We start from the raw sequence: 12,912 nt of genomic DNA, 5'->3' as shown, positions 1-12,912 counted from the left end.
ACCTTCCCTCTCAATTCACTTAGCAGCACACTAAAGCACAGACCTTGTTTAAGTCTCTCTGATCCAGCTGGTAACTAAGCCCAACACAGCCACTTGCTCACTCCCCTCCCATGGCAGGATGGGGAAGAGAATCAGAAGGGTAAAAGCGAGAAAACTCGTGGGTTGAGATAAAGACAGTTTAATAGGTAAAGCAAAAGCCACGCACACAAGCAAAGCAAGACAAGGAATTCATTCACCACTTCCCATGGGCAGGCAGGAGTTCAGCCATCTCCAGGAAAGCAGGGCTCCATCACATGTAAGGGTTACTTGGTGAGACAAGTGCAGTAACTTTGAACGTCCCCCCCTTTCTCCTTCTTTTCCCCGACCTTTACGATTGTGCACAATATCATATGGTATAGAATATCCCTTTGGTCAGTTGGGGTCAGCTGTCCCAGCTGTGTCCCCTCCCAAGTCCTCGTGCACCCCCAGCCTGCTCACTGGGGGGGTGAGGTGAGAAGCAGCAAAGGCCTTGGCTCTATGTAAGCACTGCTCAACAACAACAAAAACATCCCTGTGTTATCAGCACTGATTTCTGCACAAATCCTAAACATAGCCCTGTACCAGCTACTATGAAAAAAATTAACTCTATCCTAGCCAAAACTAGCACACTCGAAGAATTTTTGTGCATAATCTGTTGTTGCTCATGTCCAGTCTCTTGTGTTTGTATCCATGTTTTATTAGGATGAGGAAGTGTTTCAGACTCTGCTTCTAGAACAGATGTGACACTGTAATGTCACATATATGTCAATATTGCATGCTCCATGGCTGCATATCTGTCAATTTAATGAAATATTTTATAAGTTTTCACTTAGATTTACTGTACTACCTATTGTCCAAAACATGAAGTTAAAGGAGAAGTTTTGCATGCAGGACCACCAGTCCTAGAAAACCAATGCCACCATATGCTTGCTAGCATTACTGTAGTATTAATACATTTAAGAAATGGCCTCTGCTCAATAGCTCAATTTCCCCACATATACCTTACATAGATGAAAAGATAAATCTGCTGCTTGCAGAGCAGAATAGAAAGAACCAAGATAAAAACCACAAAGAACATTAAAAGCGGGACATTAGAATGTTGTGTCTTTGTTTTCTGTATATTTCTATTAAAAAAATAGGTAAAAGATTACATGGTGAATACTTTCAGTTTATTATGGATTTACTGCTAGTTAAAAGGTATTCCATTCTTCTGTCCTGCTCACAATCAATGGGAATACAAGGTCTGCACCATCATCCATTTTGTAACACAAAAACATATTGACCAGGCCTATTTGCCAGACTTGCCCTTCCAAGGGATGTAGTGACTACCTGAATTATGCCCTCAATTATCTGCCCTCTACTCAATGAAACACAATCAATTGCTAGAATCTCAGGTGTTAGAAATACTCTCATCACCCACACAGTGCTCTTCAAAAACACAAGTTTCAGGAAAAAAAAAATTGGGTTTACATGCAATATATTTATTATTCATCTCTAATCACAACCCTTTATCAACTTTTACATTGAGAGATGTGCACATCTCTCAATAACACCTCAGCAACTTCTAACACAGGTCTCATATGCACCTCACCACAATGGCATTCTATACAAAAATTTAAGCATTAGAGCTGAAACTTCCCAGGAGACTTTTCCCACCATTCACTACACTCTCTCCAAATAACCTTCAACAAAATCAATTTATACATTTTCCACATACTGGAATAATGGCATATCTCACCATGGGATTGCAGTTAAACTTCTGTATTCTGCTTCCTATCACCATAAATTAGAATGCCCCAGCTGTCTCTTACATTCTTTTTTGTCAGAGAAAAAAGCGTCACAGAAATCAGAAATAAAAAAGGTCACGGAGTCCATCAGCCTGTCTACTATAAAACGACACTGAAATGCTGTACTGGGAGTAATTTAATAGAAGTCTTAACAAATAGGAACCACTCTTGGAGTAAGGGAACAAAAATTGAACAAAATGTTCTTTAGAACTTAATTCTTTTAGTTTATATACAAAACAACAGCCTAAATTTGCCTTCAGCAGAAGAAATCAGTCATGCAGAAAAAAGTCATTCTAACACTGGATATACGTCATCGTTATACAAAGGCTCATCTGTAAAAATGGAAAAGGCTCTTTCATTTAATTAAAATCAGTTTAAAATTGATCTCACTAAATCACTATGAATTTCTAAAGCAGACAATTACAGCTCTTTAAACATCAAATTTAAACTAAGCTAATGCAAGTAAGGCTTAAATTGGCCAAAGTGTTAGATATTTGCACCACGTGAACTGGATGCAATTCTAAAAATTACTGGAGCCAGCGCGGTACAATTCCAGCATCCTGAACTAGTCCACACAAAACCCACGCATCTCCACGCCTGCAGATAACCCTCTAGACAGGTTTACCATTCAGCTCCTTTACGGACTCCAGGTGTGCCTCCTGGCAAGTCCAGCACAAGTCCCTCACCTGGCTACCAGAGCGGCACCACTGCCTGAATAACGCTCCAGATTATAGTCCAAGCCACGAAGCAGTTCAGAGGATGCTACGAGGAGAGGGCTGCAGGGCCTTAGCCCCAGTGTAGCTGCACCTGAGCGCAGGGCAGAGAAGGAGCAGACAGACACAGAGCTGGGACCAGCACCTCAACACGAACACCCACGCCTTCCCCAAAGGATAAGGCGGGGGAGGAGGCAGCCGCAGCCTGATCAGATACAGAGCAGTCGTAGTGCCCTCAGCCTTCACAAAATCCAGCCAGGATGTTGCTATGGCTTTGGGTATACTGTTTGTGCACTGTTTACCCTTCTGCAGTGTCCCTTTTCTCAAAATTAGAATCATTTTAGTTGTTTATCACCACATATCTGAAATTTAGTTACAAAGACTTTGTTTTTCTGCATAGTCTTCCAACCATAGTTTGCTTTGTCTGCACATCAGATACAGAAACTACACTGAACTAATTCAGTTAGCTTGTTAAAAAAAAGACAGGGCTCAATTTTTTTCTTATAATTCCCTCTGTTTCAAACATGTCAAATAACTGATGGCAATTAACTACAAGACCATGAAAATGGTACCTTGGAACACTGTGAAACAACTGAAGGTGATTAAAAAACCCCCTACATTACAGCGTGTCATGCATTGTATGAGACATGCACTTAGAAAAAGAAAAAAGTCACAAATGGAAGAATGGCCTTTCAATTCTAATATTACTTTTAAAAAATTATCAACTTTAAAAAATATTACAATCCTAGAAGATAATACAATATATATTCTAATATCATATCAGATTATGTGCAAATTGCTTCAAATCCAAATTATGAGTGCTCAGAAATAACAATTATAGCAACCCTTTCACCATAACAATCTTTCCTGACAACCAATATTTCATGAAAACTAACAGCTCAGAGCCAGAGCATAGGAGCGGGGGTAAGTCTATTGCTCTGAAGCAAGGCATGACCAGCAATGTTGTTCATGCCTTACCATGTTCTCAGTTGCACCCGTAAGATGAAAGAGGGAGAGGTGAAACCAAAGAGCATTTCCCACTGATGGAAAGAGCACATTCTCTTGTACCCAGCCTGATGCTAAAGGACAGCAGAACAGTCATCTAATTTATTTTAGATAATTAGTCTTTGTTTTCAGTCATAAAAGTGGCAGTTCAGTCTTTTGATCAAACTCTCTAGTAGCATCTGTGGATGGACAGGAGTAACTGCCTCACATTTTGTAACGTCCACTAGGATTTTATGGATTGGTACAGAAACTCTGAAGCAATCACCTCCCCGCCCCGCTTTAAACACACAATGCAGAATGCTTGCAAGCTCATTAACTTCTCCCTGAAAGTAAGCGAGAGATTATATATGCAATTTTAAAGAGAGTTCGACTATCTGAATAAACCTATATTAGCCACAGTTGATTTTTATTGGAATAATAAATTCACCTTCAGAGCATTTGTGGGTGGTAACTGTGGTGTGGAGGAAAAGATACTTGCTAATATTCAAAGCCAACTATCAAAGCACTGCTCCAAGCAATTTCTGTAGTGTTGCTTTTGTTAAGGAAGCCTTAAACACCTGCATTAAACTGTACACAAACAAAGTAAGTGAGATGAAAATATTTATTATTTACAGACACACACACAAACGTTTAACCTATCAGTAACAAAAATGAACCATTCTAGGGACATGACAATAACCATTACTGTTCAGTTCCTACATCAAAAACATGTAAAATGTTGCAAGTTCCTAATTAGTTACATTTTGACTCATTTGCTGAATTTCAAAGATACCACAAAATATTCAAAAGAATATGGCATTGATCTCAACACAGCCTATGTTAAAACAAACCAGTACCATCTCTTCATACACGTAAGCTTTCAAAGAAACTTTCTTTTGAATAAAGATTTTTATAACTCTTAAAATGCAAAAGTCTCATTCAGCTTTTTCATCTTACTTACTGAATGTTAACTATACTTCGATTTATCTAGCATTTTGTAAAGTGTATCTATAGAAGACAAGCAACAGCTGAGCTACATTAAATTTGATACCATTTACAAATTTTTTCCTCACCAAGGGCTCCTGTGATTTCTAAGGTTGCAGGCTGGGTTCAGTTATTCAACTGTTAAATTTGCAAGATGTCACGTACAAAATCATCTCTGAAGTCATTAAATGCATTTTAGTTTCTATTCTTCATTTAAAAAACCACCTCAAAGAATTGTGCATTTTAGAAGTCAGAGTGGTCTTCCTTAGCCAGCATTTAAATAATTGTATTTATTGATGCATTCCCATAACACGCATGTCATTGAGTTGTTACATTTGAGCCACTTACCTCCTTAATGCCACAACGCACGTTAAGCCATTTGATGAAACTGCAGCACCTCTCTCTAGAGTAAGAATCACGTTAGCTGATACCAGTTTCAATATGCCCATCAACTTTTCTCAAGAAAAAAAGTGTTGTAAACCTGGCTTTGCCTTAACACTAAGAAAGAAAAAAAGTATTTATTAAGAAACAAGCTGGTAAATATCAAACACTTCCCATGTCAGTAACAATTGCCTATTTAGTCAAGAGGAATAAGAGAAGCACCCCTCTCCTTAATTACATATTATAATTGTGTTTGATACTACTAACACTTTAAAACACATCTGCATCCATCAGTATTCAGCAGTGCATTGACTACGCACAAAAGCAGGCTTTTATCTCAAGCAAATGCCTTGCTAAATCAGGGCCTAAGCGCCTTGATGTGACAAAAAGAACAGAAATATGCCTTTCTGATCTTTTTAAATTTAAAAATATAATAAGTACCCAGCTTGTGAAAGCATGCAGTTGCACCGCGAAGGCCTATTTGATAACTAATCAACACCCTATGGCTGGCATCCTGAGACCCAAGGCTTGGCTATTATAGAAAATTGCATTTCTCTGAGCTGAATGAAAATTACACCACCCAACTTCTTCACTGCGGCATTAAAAGGAACTCATTTTGTTGGCCACAAAAGTGAGTGGCCAGATTCACTCTGAAACTGCCAGGTGACTCTGTGCTGTCTCAGTAAAGCAGGACCACTTAGATAGCATGATACTGTCAGAAAATGAGATTTCTACTCTCCATTTTTCAGTATGATCAGCTACTGTTACAAGAGTCACAAGCACAAAAGAAAAAAAAAAAGCCGGGGAAGCCCAAGACCTTTGCAATAAACTTCGGCATAATCCTGTTACAGACACTTCTCACGCATCTCATTACTACATCTCAGATTCAAAATTCATCTCTGGTTGATGAGCCTCAACCCAATCAGTCTCCAAACCTCCTTATACAGCTCACTCATTTCACCCAACCCATTGCTATCAGCGTAGGCTAGTTGGAACTTCCAAACTCACATAATCAACCACCTAATGTAACAGTCACCTTTTGAGGCTCCCCAGTCATCACTTGCCCTACATCCAGCTCTGCAATCCATCCCACGGACCACCTGATGGACAACAAAACACCCTGGTGGAGAACACAAGCAGGTCTGGGAAAACATACCAGCACTGGGTGCCCTCAGCACAGTCAATAACAGAAGACACCTAACTTCCCTACAGATATCCAGCCCAATTTGTTTTAAACCTGTGAGTAAAATTCTAACTTATAGTTAAATAAGTCAGAATAATTTATTCACTTTCCAAAGATACAGGAGGACACACAAGTTGCAAGCCTACAGTGAACACTTACAATAGATAACCAATTCTTATTTCTGGAGTTTGGGGGGGGGGGGGTGGGGGGGGTGGGGGTGGTGTTAAGGTTTGGTGGTTTTTTCCCCCTTTCTGGGGGGAAAAAAAAAAAAAACCCACATTTGTTCCCAGTTTCAGTGTAAAAGTCTGTAAAGGCAGTCCATGCAAATGTCTCAAGCAGAGATAACACTCTGGTTCTTCTAGTCAAGATCTGAAAACAGCTTTAAACATCACACAGATATAGGAGAGTGAGGATTTTGTGTAGAAACTGAAGTTTGGTTAGGTCCTAAATTAATTGTCAAACAACACTTAATGGGTTTGAAGTCATATCCCATAAAAGTATTTCACCAAACATGCATGTAATTATGAAATTAGTACACAGCAGTCCTTTTCAAGAATGGTCTGTTTAACACACCACACTTCTCTTTCATCACTCTGTCTCTGGAGTGACAGCGTGGATTCCCACTACTTCTGCTCAGTCAGACCATCTACAGCAAGACTCTAATATAAAACTCATCGGGGGGGAGGGGAGAGAGGAATGAAAAAAAGAGTGAAGTGTGAGAGCACATTGACAGCAGTCAATTTCTAATTCAAGCACAGTTTGAGTGCTCCAGCTTGGAGATTTGAATTTTTAATTTCACCAAGAGAGTGGGTTCCAAATTAAGCATCTGATGCACAGTCAGTCTGAAACCAGAATTGAGTTTACTGAAATAGAAAGTAATTTTCTCTTAACAGCTCAGTAGTGATCACATATAATGAAAATAAAACAACGTGGCAGTTCCTATATTGCCAAGGGTAAGGAGTCAGAAAGCTTTTAGCTTTACAATTTAATATCAAAGTCCCAGGACAAATGCTCCTCCTTTACCTGCTGAAGGAAGTTTACCTTACAGCCCCAGTCAGGCTGTCAGGACACAATGTCAATGCTGGCTAAACAACAATGGAGATGGAATGGAGCTCCAGACATCAAGAAAGCTGAGCAACAACTTCCCACAGAAAGCACAGCACCTCACGATGCAGTTAAATACAAGATACTGCAAAGGCCAGGCACATACACAAATTGTAGTTACAACAACACATGGGGCACAGAGCCCACCTGTAACAAGAAGGCAGGTAAACGAGCAGCACTGGCCCCTCTCCCCCAAAAAGAAAGTCTCAGGGCTTTGCATGAACCCCTGCGACTCTTTATGCTCCCACAAAGTTTTGTACTCTGGTACTCTCTGCTCTTTGCAGCAGTGACTGGGGGGATTGTGCTTTTGCTAACTGAAAATAAGTCGCTGCTCTGAGTGGCGAAATGAAGATTCTCAGCTGAACTCACGAGGTACAGACTGCAGCACTGCTCTCCTATCCTCAACAGCTACAAAGACAACTTCGGTAAGTCCTTGCCAAAGACCAGCAGATCAGTCTAAAGACCAGACTCTGCACCATCAGTCTGTAGATATTATAGCCTGCGAGGGGTCAACCTCCGCGCCCTAAGCCGAGTGCAGTTCCCTTAGAGACCTAAGCAGGAAAGATACATGTCATATCCCTTTTGGGATCAAGAATACAGCTTGACCTTTACAACCCTTACCCAAGGCTGTAGACAGACGAAACTGAAGTTAGAAGTTTTACTCGGCGTAAGAAGACAAAAGTGAAGACATCAGTTACATCCTTTCTCTCCAGCATGGAGGAGAGAAGTAGATGATTCAGGTGAAATTCTGAAATTACCTTATGAACAAGCTATGGAAGAAGTACTATAGCAGATATTGCTGAAACTGCAGCAGAACACTAACCGCAGGCACAAACATCTCTCTTCTAGCAGAAATCACAACTCCTTCTAAATAAGGTGAGACAGAAATCACTCTGTCTAGAGGAAGTTAGATATCAAAAAAAGACAACAAAAAAAACTAACATTGCAGGAAAGAATATAGTTTCTGTCTAGAAGGTAACTGCATTGCATTACAGAATTTTGCAGATTTGCCAGCACACAGCTATGATGGCAATTGATGTGGAATTACCCCATGGGCCTCACACCATGACTGGATCAAGAGGACCAAGCCCTTGTCTTCACACAAATTTGACAGCCGCACCCACTAGAGGCAGACAAGGACCAGGGGACACAGTCAAGCAGCAGCCACCCAGACTCCGTGCCAAGGGAGGACATCATCAGCACCAACAGATCTACTCTGATTGTCATTCACTCACTTTTGTCACCATCCAACTCCGCAGATACCAATGCTGCACGTGCTTTCCACTGTTCCCATCAAACCCTGCCTTCTTTTCCACCAACTTCTCTTCTTGGTCCCCAACTAGTTCTCACAAACCAATCGCTCGTTTCTCTTCAAGCAAGTAAAAGAGACAGTTGAACCAGAAATCTTTCCCATTGCTGCTCTGGACCTTTGACTGAGCTCTGCATGGGTCACACTTAATGCTACACAGTCCAGAGTGATAATCATCCACAAAGCTCCAAACAATGTTCATAGCCACGCAGAGATATTCTATTCCCCGATATCACTCCAGAATACCACCTCTTTGGTCCTTTTTGGTCTATCCTTTCTGTCACAACCCCAGCAAGCACAACACTCCCCTCACATCACCAAACAAGCATGTCTCAACTTACCTCCAAAAATCCTCCTTGCATGAGCTTCGAGGGCCCCAGTTCACCAGTTCCCTCAGACCACCCCATCTCCTCCCAAGTAGAGAGCCTTCCTGCTTCACACTCCCCATCAGCAGGGCTAAGAAGTTTCTGGGCTTCTCCAGGTGCATTTAAAAGGAGCCCAGCCCCACTTCAGCTGTATCCACTGATTTCATTGCTTGCCTCCAGGTGCTCAGCCTTTTTGCCACCAGTTTTCAGGGCTCCTGCTATGTCTTTCACAGCACACACATAGTTTGTATGAGCATCTAAACCAAATCCCACTCTAAAGGCACAGTGGCTCTATTCATCCCCTTGAGATCATCTCAATGAAAACACTCTTGTAAGAGCTGCTTTGCCATGACTGTAAATCACTGCTATTCACATCTAGGAAATCAAGACAATTACCTGGCACAATTTACTCTGATAGTCTCCCCGGGCTAACATATATTAGCTAATAATACAGGTTACGCTTATTAACATATGCCTATGACGCTTAACAAAAGCACGGATTTTTGCCAGAGGTGTTTTGGTTTTTTTTAAACTTGTTTCTGTCACATGCTATTTGTAATTCACTTATGTACTCCTACCTGAGTACAAGGCCATCAGATCTGCCATGTTTCATTGAACCTTACCTGCCTGCTTTTATCACCCAAGTAAATTAAAGCACAATATTAATCTTCAAAGAAGTTGTACCCTTACATGAGATGGTTTGCAGATTTTTCTTGGATGCCAAGGACTCTGTGTGATACTGTAATGAAACAAAGTCTTAAGCAAAATATTTCAAGTTAAAAAATAATGAGAAGTAAATGCAAAAAAGTCAGACTGACCTTTCAAAAATATTCTCTATATTAAAAGAAGATTATCTTGAGTAAGCCAATGAAACTCTTTTTCAGGTCAACAAATTCTGGATTCAGCTTAGCATTTTAAATGAATAAAAAAGGTGCAGATTGTACCATATTGTGTTAAGCACACACACCTGAAAAGATCTGCTTCAGTAACAAAAAACTTGGCAGAGGAAAACTTTGAGTGTCATTCAAATTGTTTTCCAGAATAAATATAGATGGTTAACTCATTATTTCCAATACTTTTTTTTTTATTTATTACTTGCTTTAGAAAACCTGAATTCAGAACCCAGGATTAGCAAGACCCTGTGCAAGGCAGCTCACATTCGTCTATTCCTTTCAGTTGTATGGGACAGGCCCCAGGGTAGCCTTAGTGTAATAGCAGCAGGGGATTTCTTCCCCTGCTTCTTTCAGGTTTACATGTAATACTCCTGACAAGTCGTATTACTAAGAAGTAGCAGACAACTACTGTAGCTTCCTTTCAAGGAAAGCAATGTGTTTGCAGAGACATTTGATCTCATCAGTCCTGAGGTACAGCAGTAATCTGATGCATTAGTTTGTGGTTAAAGCAGACCACGTGAGAAGCTACACAACTTACTCAAGTCGCAAAGCTCGCCCAAGACAGAACTAAGGACCTACACAGGACTCCTGAAAGACAACTAGAAAATAAGCATTTTAACTATAAGAATACACCTAAGGCTTTGTACCTTTAGAACTCCTGCTTTCATTGAAAGGACTGGAGATTTAAAAAGCAGCATTTAGATAGAATTTTATCTTAATATTCTCAAAACTATCAAACCTTGGAGTCACGGGTCCCCCCCCGAGGCAGATCCTGCAATAATGTTATTCCATGTGGGATTCTGTACAGTGAAGTTTCATTGGAAGCTTCAGGTTTAACTTACGTTTTCACCAGAAATTTGAAGCAAATACAAACGTTGTATTTAGATGACTCCTTATCTATAATATGACTTGTGCCTGCCTATGTTTTTGTTCTCCAAATCTAAATAAGTCTACAATAATCCACAGATCCGATACAGGAAAGTATATTTATAAAATATCTATGCCAAGTAAATCCACTAGGATAGTTCACCAACAGATGTTCATTGACAGGCTCCTTTAATTCCCGACTGAAACAGTGCTACCTTTAAGCTGGAAGCCTTTTAAATCCACTACTGACTATGGGGAAGGGAAAACTCAGAGTATTTTGAAGATATTTGCAAGTTTCACAACCTAAAAAGCATCCTCTTCCTCCAGCCCTGAGTGAGCAGGAACATCTTACATGAACAGCCTTATAAAAACAAAGAGGTGCCAATAAAACTGTGAGAGATACTGAGAAGACACACGGATTTTCGTTTCTGTACAAAGAAAGTGTCCTAATGCTTTACTGAACGAAAACATATGAAACGTCTTAAATTACCTTGAAGTCTGATTCACAAGCAAGGACTTCTGTACCAAAGAAAGCCATGAAGACAGAATTAAAGACATCTTTAAGGTTAGAATGCCCTCTTTGGGTATAAAGATATATTTGCAGCAACAGTAAATTTCAGCAAATACAGTGCCATTTTATGCTATAGGGAGGAAAGTAAATCAAAGAACGCAAAGTATGCCACTCAAATTTTTAAATGATGTTATAAATGGTATCTGATTACCCTCTACTAGCAATACCGTTCCTAAGACGCTACATACCAATAGTGAGGGTAACAGCAATCCATGCACAGCAGTGTGCAGGGGTAGGACGAGAAACAGATGGGCATAACTTAAAACAAGAGAGGTTCAGACAGGATATAGAGAAAAATGTTTTCACTCTGAGGGCAGCCAAGCAATGGAGCAGGCTGCCCAGAGAGGTTGTGCAGTCCTTGGAGGTTTTCAAGGTCTAACAGGATAAAGCCCTGAGCAACCTGGTCCAGCCTCAGAGTCAGCCCTGCTTTGAGCAGGGAGTTGGACTAGAGGCCTCCTGAGGTGCTCTCCAACCTGAACTATCCTATCATACCTCTAAGCTTTAAATACAAGTCTCAGGATTTGCAATATTCCACTAGTTATCTATAACACAACAAAAGTTCAAGAGTTTCATCGGTGAACATGCATCCAACTTTGCAAGAAAGCAATTTATCTGATTTAACTCCGCAAAGCAGTCACAAGGATGTTAGTAAACAATAGTTTCATCACATCGTGGAACCTGGAAACAGCTGATTTTCTATGGACAAAATTAAGAATAAAGTTCAGTACTTGAAACAAATAGGTTCTTAACCAGCATTTAAGGATCCAGCATCCACACACACACACAGAAATCACAAGCTTCAATGATGGTCAGTGCCTTAAGCAAGACAGACACAGTAAGGCATAACAACATAGGAACTCATATTGTTACACAGCAGCAGACCTTTAGAAGTTAGCTGGTGATTAAGTGATGCTCATGAGCATCACTTAAATGTCACTTTGATCTACTGCAGTTATTTCACAAAATGTTTATTACTGAGGCTTTTTTATTGGGTGTACAAACATTGGAGAGTATTTCTCTCAAGGCATTATTCAGTTTGCAACATTAAAACTTATTTCGATACTATTTCCTAGGCTGCTTGCCAACTGGAGGACAAGATGGAGCTGTCTGCTAGACTGTAACTGTCTGAAGACACTTGCCTTTCAAAACCAGAATCCCTTAAATGGTGCGAAGAGCATTACAGACACACACACACCCCCCTAACATCACCTCTGAACAGCTGCAACAAAACCTGCCTCTCACACAAGTCTCCTGGCAAAGGAAGGAGGAAGACCACCGCTGCCCAGGGAATGCTGCCTCTGAGCATGGAAAAGGCAAACCTGCATACTCTGCCACACAGCTCTATCAGGCAGCCATAACTGTGCCGCAGATGCGTATGTTCTGTATAACTGAGTGCACAAATACAGTTACTTCTGTATCTCCTCTTTCTTGGTTTTATTTAGAATTTGAGGGATTTCTGGGGCTGGTCTCTTTCTTCTTCCACTACATTGCAATGTTGGTGTTTAAAATATGTAGACAGGCTGCTACACAGAATTCCTTAGAATAGCCCTAAGCTGTCCTCTGCATTGTCTTTACCTGTTCTGTTCGGGTTTTTATTATTACTACTACTATTATTATTCCCAACTTAGCTCCCTGCATTGTAATCCTCCTTTTAAAAACTTTAATATTATGGTTTTCAAGCCACTAGAGATGTTTTTAGACAGTTAACATGTAGAACAACTGCTCCTAAGAAGAGACCTGGAAGAAACACAGC

The 12,912-nt window shown here is 40.4% G+C and overlaps 1 protein-coding gene across 4 annotated transcripts in view; it reads right to left on the bottom strand.

Annotated features, from left to right (window-relative positions):
- DISC1 (DISC1 scaffold protein) overlaps nucleotides 1-12,912 on the bottom strand; it is a 208,620-nt gene that overhangs the window by 189,056 nt on the left and 6,652 nt on the right. The window contains exon 1 of one of the 4 annotated variants that reach the window (XM_075748684.1): nucleotides 4,835-5,040. The exons of 2 other annotated variants lie outside the window; for them this stretch is intronic. The gene's annotated coding sequence lies outside the window, so the exon portion shown is untranslated. Of the gene's footprint in view, nucleotides 1-3,950; nucleotides 4,072-4,834; nucleotides 5,041-12,912 lie in introns of those variants that run through there. One more of the 4 variants, XM_075748685.1, reaches the window with a different exon arrangement.

The sequence above is a fragment of the Balearica regulorum genome, chromosome 3 (assembly GCF_011004875.1).
Source record: "Balearica regulorum gibbericeps isolate bBalReg1 chromosome 3, bBalReg1.pri, whole genome shotgun sequence".
Lineage (NCBI taxonomy): Eukaryota > Metazoa > Chordata > Aves > Gruiformes > Gruidae > Balearica > Balearica regulorum.
The sequence above is the reverse complement of the archived record's forward strand: the minus strand, read 5'-3'. Positions and strand labels throughout refer to the sequence as shown.